The following is an 8,645-nucleotide window of genomic DNA, read 5'->3' as shown; positions in this document are numbered from 1 at the left end:
CACAGTCAAATGATGGCGGGCACCACTCCACCACGCTGCTGGTGGCTTTTGGGAAGCCAGAAAGCAGCCCAGGCCTAGCAGCGCCAGTGGTGGGTCCATAATTCTGCCCATCCCCAAGCATAACAATGCCATGCTGTCAATATGTGATCATTCAACATCAACAGGCTCCCTTCATCTTCCCCAGTATTGTAAAGCAAATGCCAGAACGTACAACTCCAATTTGAGATTAAATGCCACCCTCACTGCAGATGAGAAAGATAAAATTTTTCATTGGAAATATCCAGAGAAAAGTACACTTGCTTGTTTTCTGTGCTTGCAGATTTTTTAGAAATCAGTCCTTGTTTCTGCTTTTTTATTCATTATGAATTGTCCAACCAAAGAATGAAGGTTAGTGTATGTCCTGCATCCTCTTCATATATTCAGGTCTTTAGACCTGAAAAGACCCGAAAGATTCAAGTTTGCCCTGTGCATATCAGAGGGTTGCTAATAGGCTCTGCTGGAAGTTAAGGGCATGTTAGCTTGGCATTAAGTGACTTCCTATCTGAGATGTATCACCCGTGATCAACTTGGAGTGTGGATAGGAAAGATCCTTTCCTAAGACTGTCTACTTATCCCTGGTCTATGGATGAGCTAAATAGGGTTCACTGTCTTACAAAATACAAAGAATACTTCTGCCCCACACAGCTGCTTTTCATGCTACAGCCAGGTAATTAGGTCTCTTGTTTAGGTGAAAGAACTGGATTCAATGCACTTCTAACTATTGGAGGGTTCAAAGTCACTAGTACAATCTGGTGGAAGTCAGTGGATTTTTATTTAATTCAGGGAACTTCTCAGCATTAGTTTCTAAGTGAAAGTAGCCATGACCTACTTGAGATCAATGCTTTGTGATGAGTTTAATGCTATTTGAGAAAACTACTTGTCCTGAGAGCCTTTCTTCCCCTACCCTAGCTGAGATTCCCAAGCAAGTTGGTGGTGGCCTACCTGGAATCTAGCTCCCAGCTGGGCTTGGACAGAAACAAGCCCAGAGACCATTCAGATGGGGTGGCTTTGCCATGCATGGACAGAAAACTGTGCTGCGAGGACTGTGCACAAGGAAATGCCTTGTTAAACCAAGGAGTGCCTCGACAACTGGGTGTCAGATTCAGAGGAAGGCTTTGGAGCCTAGCTTTGGAGGTCAGCATCTTAAGTCTGCCCAAGGCTTGTCTTAGATACCAACATCTTCCATGTGATCTATCCCTGGAGCCGGAATATGTTTGGACATTTGGTTCTTAGAACTCCTCAATAACAACAATATGGTATTTTTGACCTGTGACTGGCCAGCCAGTCCATATGGCAACATTTCTGCTTCCTGGGTGGATGCCATGTAGAAATGATGACTAAACCAGGACAATCTCTCTGGGGCATGGCATAAGTCAAACAGCCCAGGGCCAAAACAGGAGCAAACTGGAAAGGCAGGATAGAGAGATGATGAGAGATTGACAGAAAATGTGATGTAATTGCTCAGAAAACTAAGGGATGGGAGTGAGAAGGGGAATTAGAAATGACTGAGAAGAAAAAAGCTTGTTCCCAAATCTCTGCTTACTTCTAGAACTGAATGTCAAAAAGAAGTTTTTAAAGCTCTGAAAACGTGGGTGTGAGTAGTTGGTTTTCTTTGTTCCTGTTTTTTGCCGAGAGGAAACTCAGTGAGTCTAATCCACTCCTCCTTGGCATGCCCTTGAGTCATTACTCAAGAACAACCCTAATGAAATAATTGGGATCATACTAGTGAAAAATCGATTTAAGACTCAGAGTCTTTGCCTTTTAATAGCCTGAGCAAACACACTGGCCTTCATGAACTGCAGAGAGGCTGGGGAGCCCATCCTTGTGAGATTTTGAGGTTAGTTCTGTGGAGACATCTGGACTTTTCCAAGATGCTTATTTGTGTCAGACGTGGACGTCCACCAAATCCTTAGTATGGAACCATGTGTGTTTGACTTTAAAGTCAATCAACTGAAGTACTGGTGTCAGTCTATGTCTAGAAGCATGCACAGTTGTGAATGCCAACATTTGACAGCTAGTGATGGAGACAGTTGGAGGGATCATCAGATCCCTGTGTTGTAGGGGGAAGAATTCTGGAGGGACAGACTGGAACAATTGTAAATATTTTGCTTTTAAAAAATGAAGATTGTCTTTTCCAAATGGAGACAGCTGGTGGGTACATGAGAGTTGTGCAGCGACAGCAGCATTTTCTTGGAGCAGTCTCAATTGAATTACACAAGTCCCTCTGTTCACTCCAGGAGCATCACTACTGCAACTGTGTCCTGGAGCTTGCTGGGACCCACAGAGAAAGGTTCTTTGAAATCCTTGCAGTTTCATCTCATGATAACTATAATGAGCCACTGGGTGCTGCTGGGTAATCTGCACATCAGTATCCAAAATCCCCAAAGGTTTCTGAACAGAGCATTCACCAGTGGCATGTCAGAATTGCTTTGTTAGCCAAACGTGACTTTATTGCACGATTTGCAGAGTTTTCAAATATCTCAATATTTAATTAACTAGACACTCACTTAATTAAGTAAATGTAAAAATATCTGTGATCAATTACCTATCTATCTGTCTGACCTGCTATCACAACTTTTCTACAAGATAAATCTCCATAGCAAAAGCCACTCAGCTAAATATTTATGCAGAGATCAGGAGAGGGAGAGTCCAAATGATTTCCTGTGGGGCTCCTCTCTTGCCTTCTCTTGTTGTTTCTGTCCTCATAGAACTCAGTTATATGCCTTTCATTTAAAAAGTTAAATTAAGATTTTAAATGGTTTTTAATGTTTCCGATAACATTTTTTGTTGTTGTTGTTTGAGGAATGGGAAGGGAGGGGGAAAGCTGGAACAGGAGCATGGAGGGAAGGGCTGGAGCTCTGCATGATTTATAATGAGGAAGCTGTTTTCCCGAGGAAGGACAAGGGATAGGAGCTGAAGGACAGCCAAGGAGACCTTTGGAGGACATCTGTGTCACTGTAAGCCTGCAATTCACTCAGTGAAAGCAGCGTAAGGCCTTTGCATTCCTCAACAGCAAACTAGTGAAGCCAGTGTGGATGCACATAGCTTTAGCTGCAAAAGTTTTGTCTGCATATGCTTGTTCATCTGAGCTGAGAATCTGGCCCCTGAAGCGTAAATCCTATAATTTGCGTTTATCAATTGGAACATGGCAGCTAAAGGATGTGCTCAACAGCAGTGACTTGATCAAGTCAGTGGCAAAGTGATGTAAGACCATGAACCTGCTGTCTATCGGAGTCAGATGTTTTTCTCTAGGCTGTGTTATCTCTCATAATGCAAGGAGGCTGGATTAGTTAGGGTTACATTTTCTCTATTGTGACTTCAGTGAGGTTATAAGAAGGATGAATTTGTCCCTGAGGAGAAGCCCAATTCATAAATGTGATGTCCTTGCCTGTTTCATTGTGTCATGACTCTAGAGCTGGCTCAAGATTTCTCAGCAGTGCAGGCAAAACTGAATTCTGCTGCTTCAAAAATGAGGGCAAACGGGCCTGAAAATTATGCATTTAGTTTGTGACTACAGCAAAGGATATTTCCAAGGAGGTCAGAGGGAGGAGAGCTAGGGTACAGCAGTGAAGATTTTTGGCTATTTGGGGATGTTTTGGAGCCTTGGTTTGGGAAAAACAAAGAGATGGGGAAGTGAAAGGGTTGGCATGAGCCATGGGATGCTCAGGACAGCTGGAGGAGGAGGGCTGAGGGGGGTCAGTGAAAGATCTGGAGGAGGTGGTCAGGGGAGGCATTCAGCAGCTGTTGGAGGAAGGCTTTTCCCCTTCCCCTAGCCTGCCACCCTACTGATTCCTCCCTCCTCCTCGGTTCTACCTCTGCCTGTGTGTAAGAAAGGCTGCAAATGCCATGGCTGGAGGTCATGGATGTGTCGTTCTGTGAGCAGCAGAGCTAATGAAGCTGATGGTTTCATGGGGCATTAGCAGAGGCTTGCATTGGATTCTCTGGTGTCTAATAAGATGTAAGTGCTGAACTGTTTTTCCCTCTGTGGACATTCATAATATCTCTTTCCCAGGAGGATCTTCACTGCCTAATAAGGGTCATGTTCACATTGCAGCCTTCACCTCCATGGATAATAATTGGGTATTTCTCCTCTAACCAGCTGCCAATTTTCATAAAACATGTTGGAATTTAATACCTTGGAGACCTCTTATTGTCTGTCAAATTTCTTTGAAATTGGTCAACAGGCTCAAAAGTTGCTGGTGAGGGAGAAGGACAGCTGAGTGCAGATGCACAGACAGGTGAACAGACACACACACACAGAGGGATACTACCCTACTACCTCTTGGAAAACCAAACTAAAACAAATGGGTAGGCTCTCTGGCCAATGCCGGTGTTCTCGCTGTCTGACAATTGCAGCCATACTACACCAGAACATCAGCAGTATCAGTCTACATCTTTTTGCCATGCAGAGAAGTGTGATCTTTTCCTTGCAGCAAAACCAAATAGCATTATGCTCTGCCCATCTGACTTAATGCTCTTTCTTACTGAGTACTCAGTTTCAGATTTTGTGGGTGCCATCTTTCTCTGTGCAAAATTACTGCCAGTGGTATATGATGACAAGTCTTGAGCAAAAGGATGGTCTTCAGTGACACGCTTTCCCTAGTCCGTCTTGGCACCTGACAGACTGTAGTCCCAGCACAGGTTACTCCTCCTGGGTGCCCTCATGAGTAGAATGTACCTCACAGGCTGGGATGAGGTGGGATCACATACCAGCCACTCTCCTCACCAGCAGGATTTGTTTGGCTGTGGGAGTAAATACGCAGTTACTCAGCAGGGGATGTAATAGCAGGCATGCTCCTGCAAGCTGAGATGTTTATGGAGATTTCTCAGTATCCCTGCCCCTTCCTGCATAGTGGCGACACCAAAGAGTAGGGCTGGGCAAAACTTTCTGTTTGTCTTCCCACATGTGCTCTCTGCAATGAGGATGCCCCATCTGATAGAGAATAGCTGGAGGTGACTTTCCCACAGGGAGCAGTTCCACTCTGCACAGCACATCCAAACACTCTGCAGCAATGGGACAAAGAAAAAGGACTTCCAGCTCAGAAGTGATGACATATACCCAGAGATGAATGTTTACATCTTAGCCTTGAACAGCTATTCAGAGCAAGCAAGCAGAGTCAGCTGGGGGCTGAGAACACCTTTCCCCTTGAACCCGCTATAGCCTGGCAGTGCATGCACTCTCCTAGCAGGAAAAAGATGTGGATTTGGAGTCTTTCATATGATGGAGAGATCCACACTGATGTTACCCACATTTGAGTATTCAAACCTCACCAGGTAAAAAGGCATAATACCTACCTCTTCTTTTTTTTTTTTTTTCACCTGAGTCTTTGCCTTGTCTTCCTCTTCTTCCTCTTCAGTTTTGATGAATTCACTACTAAGCAACAACAGCAACAACAAAGTTTCTCCCTTAAAGAACTGAGTCTTGAGATCGGGCAGGCTAGTCTCATAATTGGTTGGAGCTGTGCTTATGTTCCAGTGGGTTATTTGGCTGTTCCTAATCTTGTCCCAAGAGCCAGATGCTTCCCTATGGGCCTGACTTCAAGGATGTGCCAGTCAATGGGCTTTCAGGCTGGTTTTCCAATGAAACATGCACTTCAGTGGGTGCAGCTCTGACATGCTCAAGCAGCATTTTTCAGGGTTTCCTTTCACAGAGATTTCTGGGCTGCAGCCCGGTGTTATAATTATGACACAATCCTTATACATTTTTATCCCAGCTAGTGGCACTGGGGATATTTTAATGAATCATATAAGTGTTTAATCCTTGTTAGAATCCTGCTAAGCTCTTTGCCTTAATAATTATCTTGTGGGTTAGCTCAGTCACTACAAAACTATAAGACAAGAAAAACATCCCTGAATCTATGCTGGAGTCAAATACCTCAGTGGTGCATTTGAATGCAATGGGAAGTGGAAGTTTAGGATCAGCCAGTTCAGATTAGCAGGCCAATGAACCCTCCCCAGTGGCCAGTGGGCTATGCAATTCGCGATGCCGCTTTACTCATGCTTCTGGCAGAGGTTATGAATCAGAAGCGTTTTTGACAGCACAGCACAGTTTCTGCGTGCACAGCCCAGAAAGCCAAAGTGAGCAAAGCGGCAGCACAAAAATGAGTTTGTTTTCCAAAACCCTCCAGCTTCACTCAAAGCTTTTCTGAGTCACTCTTGAAATCTCACTGGAGAGAAATGAGACACACACAAAACTCAGCTGCAGGATGACTGGAAATGTTGATCTTAAAAATGTATCCTGTGTTTATCGGACAGGAACTTAAGGACTTGGCTCCTTGAGGGCAATGTTTATACCTTATTCAGAGTGACACCAGTATACTGCTGTCACTGTTTCTGGTGAGAGATGTGCAAACATCTCTTATGAGAGGCCTTTGGATTCAGAGGACCAACTGGACTGCAAGATGGGCTATTGAATGATGAGAGATGAACTGTCCTTCCCAGCCTGCCCTCAGCAGCCTGAGCTTCCTTTCGGGAGTCAAAGGCAGTTGTTTGGTGGGGACAATCTTCTGCAGTTGCACACAGGTGAGCGGTTGCTCTCACTGCAGTGCAAAATGTCAGTATTTCCAAAGTCATGAGAGACTTTCAGTGCATGAGTGAATGGTAATGGGATTTTACTTCTACTGTAGCTTGAACCCAGCAGGAGTGCTTACTTGGCCCCACTGCTGCTCTTTTTAATGGTCTGTGGGATGACTTCAGATGGTAATGGGGTAGGGGGTTTGACCCTTACGGTCTGATCCTGCTTCACTGCAGGCAGGGTGAGCTGAGACGGCACAGGACTTACGCTGAACTTTGCAGCACAGACCCATGTTCGGTTCCTGTTGAGTATCTGAAGCCCTGATGGATCACATTCTTATGGATACTGCTGGCTGGTTGTTGGAGGGCTGAACTTCCTATGAAAACCAGGCAAACTGATGTTCCGGTTTCATTCATTCAAAAATTTCCCTTCCTGTTTTCTGTGTATCAGTAGTCCCTGGTGCCAGTGTTATTTCCATCATATGAAACATGCAGGAAAACCCCACTCATGAACAGGTAGATCTAAGCCAATTTTTTTCAAGCCCTAGGCTGGGGCTCTGGTGAGCAGTCAGTATTCCATCCTGAGCAAGGCTATTCTCACTGCTTTGTGCAGTTTGTCTACCTATAAAATGGTGACACTACTGATGTCCTATATAAAACCATTTTGAGAGCTACCAGTGAAAGGTGCAATATAAAAGCTGCCAAGAATTGCCCCCAGACCACTGGAGAAAGCACAGTGCTGCTGTTGGGATGGCTTTCACATGATTAAAAGCTAGTTTGCAAAAGTCTGTGCAATGAGCATCCCCCATGTTAGCAAATTTGTGAGGTTATGCTTTCAGGGGGTACCTTGGCAAAGTAGGGCCTCCAGGGAGCACGAAGAGATGCACTACCACCTCTGCTAAATTTAAAAATACCACGGCCATGGAACTTAGTACTATTCTTCAGCCAGACTTCCATTTCACAGCTGTGGGCAGATGAGTCAGTACACAGAAGTATGTTGGAGCATTATTTATGTTCTACAGGACACAAAGTAAAGGATAAATATCCCTCACTGGGGTTAGGGGCAGGAATGAGATTCTGCAGTGATCTATGTAGCTACAAAACTGGCGTTATTTGAAGGGTCTCCATGGTTAGAAGAGAAAATTACAACAAACGCAACTTGCAACTTGGAGCTGCACATCTGGATTAGAGACTGGTTACAATTTAAAGATCTGCTTCTGAAACATCTCAGCATATTACAAGGCATTACATTCAGTATCAGTATACTATGGTCTGTGAGGTTAAGCAAATCCACTTGTAAAAGAAAATAGGATCCAGTTCAAAAGCTGGTTTATGCAGGCTCAGACTTCATCGTATAGATTTTGTGCTTGGGAAACTCATACTTTAGTCTGGGTGTTTCTGTACGGAAGAGACCCAAAAGATTGACCACTTAAATTGCTAAGATATGTCAAAGCTATGAATCTAAGCTTACTTGCATATGGTGTCATTGCTTACATCAGCAGAGGATGGAGTTTGTGCTCTGTCCGGTGGCTCTTCACATTTTTAGTTTTCTCACTTCCTTGTGGGAAGGGCTGAGCATCAAAGACCACATTAAATGCAGTTTTATCTGTAATAGCTCAGGGTCTTGCTGTCAGGTGGACACCTTAAAAACTTATCTCTAAACATAACAAGGGGAACCCCATAGTCAAGGGATTTCACAAAGCATTCTGCAGGTCTACACTTCCAAGGGAAGTGACTTCCAGAGGAACAGACTCTCCAATGAGGGTGTCCTGCCTCTGGACAGGCAACACCAAATTCTTTGCTAATAAGCTGTGCTCATTTGTACCAGCGGCAAACCTAGCACGCCAATGCAAATTTCCTGTTTTGGTGAAAAAATTGTTTGTGAGCCTTGTTGTGTTTACAGTGCCCATATCCCTTCATCTAGAACCTGATCTTGGTTAGGCCTCGGGGACTTTGGATTTCCCTCCAGCCTCCGGAGTAACTCCATTGAATTCAAGTACTTCCACTGAAAACTTCACTTCGCTGCAATATAAAACCAGCTAGAGAGTAAAGTCGCATCCCTGGAGAATAATGAGAATATAAGGCCTGACACA

This window comes from Balearica regulorum, chromosome 3 (assembly GCF_011004875.1).
Source record: "Balearica regulorum gibbericeps isolate bBalReg1 chromosome 3, bBalReg1.pri, whole genome shotgun sequence".
NCBI classification, from domain to species: Eukaryota; Metazoa; Chordata; class Aves; order Gruiformes; family Gruidae; genus Balearica; species Balearica regulorum.
The sequence above is the reverse complement of the archived record's forward strand: the minus strand, read 5'-3'. Positions refer to the sequence as shown.